This window comes from Triticum dicoccoides, chromosome 7B, assembly GCF_002162155.2.
Source record: "Triticum dicoccoides isolate Atlit2015 ecotype Zavitan chromosome 7B, WEW_v2.0, whole genome shotgun sequence".
Lineage (NCBI taxonomy): Eukaryota > Viridiplantae > Streptophyta > Magnoliopsida > Poales > Poaceae > Triticum > Triticum dicoccoides.
Window position 1 is genome coordinate 637,121,361 of NC_041393.1, and position 2,801 is coordinate 637,124,161.

Below are 2,801 nucleotides of genomic sequence, written 5' to 3' on the forward strand. Positions count from 1 at the left end.
TCTTTATCATATATGTGAATCATGCAATGCCATCTTGTTTAGCCAGGCATCATATATGTGAATTTTGCAATGCCACCCTGGTTAGCCAGTTAGCTTATATGTGAATTATATCATGCCATCATTTTTATTACGTATTAAATTTTTCAATAATTTTAGTACAATCAATTACTCTTTCTATGCATCTGCCATTCGACACGGTCATGGAAAAAATTGGAGTGGAAACAAGGTCTTCAGAGCAGACAATGCTATCTGACGAAGCACATGTCTTGCTGGTTACATATAGCTCCCTAGAGGAGGATTCAGAGACAGATGACCAGTCCTATCCCCCCCCCTCGAGGTGCATGCTCTAACTTGGCAGGGTTATATTGCCCATATCATGCATATGGTGTCTTGCATTGGCATGTCATTTGCTTAGTTTAGACATGCTTTGTGTGAATGCCACCTCTTTAGTGTCTAGTTACCATGTATGTGAATTTTGCAATGCCATCTTATTGCAAGACATTATATATGTGAATTATGCAATGTTATCTTGTTGCAAGGCATTATGTATGTGAATTATGCAATGCCATGTTGTTTAGCCAAGCATCGTATATGTGAATTATATCATGTCGTCCTTTTTTGTATTACTGATTGCATTTGTCGACAATGTTTATATTCAACTGCTCTTCCTGTGTATCAGCCATTTGAAGCAGTGATGGAAGTATCTATAGTGAAAACATGGTCTTTAGAGCAGACAATGCTACCTGCTGAAGCAGAATTCTTGCTGGTTACAGATAGCTCCTCAGAGGAGGATTCAGAGGCAGATGACCAGTCCTATTATCCCCCTTGGGTGTATGCTCAAACTTGGCAGGGTTATATTACTCATATCATGCATATGTTGTCTTGCAATGCTTAGTTTTTACATCATATACACAATATTGAATGCCATCTCCTTAGTTAACACATCATATATGTGATTGCCCTCTGCTCACTTGCTTAGTATATAAATCATATATTTGAATTATATCATGCCATGATGTTTACATAGACAACATGTATCTGAATTATAGCATGCCAACCCATTTTCTAAAGACACAATATAGTTATATCATCTCATCCCGTTTATATAGTCATCATATTTGAATTATGTCATTCTATCCGTGAATTATATCATGCCATCATTTTTCCATCGATGGTTTGTTTGTGAATTATGGCATGCCAACCACTTTAATAGACACATCATATAGTTATATCATGCCCTCCTGTTTACAGAGTCATCATATTTTGAACTATGTCATTCTATCTGGTTTAGTTAGCCATCATGCATGTGAAATTATGTCATGCTATCCTGTTTAATTAGCCATCATATATGTGAAATTATGTCATGCTATTCTGTTTGGTTAGACAACATAAATGTGAATTATTTCATGCCCTGTTTTCTTACCTACTATCCATTGCACGTGTCTATCTTACAATGTTTGTACATTCAATTACTTTTCTTCTTTATCAGCCATTTGAATTGGAGGGGGTGATGGAAGTATCTGTGGGAAAAACACGGTCTTCAGAAAAGATCGTGCTACCTGTCGATGCAGATAGAACCATGGTTGTACTTGCCCAAGAACCGTCCCCACCACACATAACCTAGACTCATACAGATTGTACCCCTACCCAGTTGGATAGAGAACCAGCTACACCCCTTGTAACTGATGAGGAACGTAGCATGCAATTTCAAAAAATTCCTATGCTTGCGCAACATCTATCTAGGAGATGCATAGAAACGAGAGGGGGAGAGTGTGTCTACATACCCTCGTAGACCGAAAGCGGAAGCGTTTGATAATGCGGTTGATGTAGTCGTACTCTTCGCGATCCGATCACGATCCAACCGAACTAGTGCCGAATGGACGGCACCTCTGAGTTTAGCATACATGCGGCTCGATGACGTCTCCTCCTTCTTGATCTAGCAAGCGGGAGAGGAGAAGTATATGGGATCACAACCAACACAATGGCTTGGTGGGGATGGTGGTGGTGGAGCACCGACAGCGCTTCGCTAAGCGTCGCCGGGACGAGGCGGTGGAACTATGAAGTAACAGGAGAGGGAAGGACGCCAAGGGCTTGGTATCTCCTCTTGGGGCGCCCCTCCCCTCTACATATAGGTGGAGGGGCGTGGCAAACAGCCCCTCCAAGCACTAGGGCTCAGCTAAGGGGGAGAGGTGTAACATCCCAAATTTTCAATTTGGAATGTTATACACTAGATCATCATTGCATATCCTATTTTATCGCTTTTGGCTTGATCCTAGAAATTTTACGCAACTCAAGGACCCTCGGAGAGAGTTGGGAATTTCGTTATTTTCATATTTGAGTTTTCTCAAATTTTGAAAATAGGATCATTTGATTTATTTTATTTTATCTTCAATTATTTCTATTATTAAAATATGAGAGAGGGAATAAAATGACTTTCCCAAAATAAAGAAATATTGAGGATTTAATAAAAAATTCAAATAAGTTTTATTTCAGAGTTTTTGGCTATTTTATTTGAATCTAGGAAAAATTGCATGTTTTTCAAAACTGCATTTTAGGGCCAAGAAAATGTTCATCTCGTCCTAAATATTTTATTTAGGCGGTGAAAATTTGTTTTGGCATTTTTTAGAATTTTATTTTATTTTCTAGGATTTTATTTTTTCTGTTCGGCGGAATTGTTTTAAAAAAAGTTGTCAGCGCCCGACTGGGCCGAAGCCTAGCCGAGCCGGCCCAGCTCCTCGCGCCGCCGTCTCCTTCACGAGACCGCGCGACCGCTGCCACCGCTCGGACCCCGAGTCCAACCG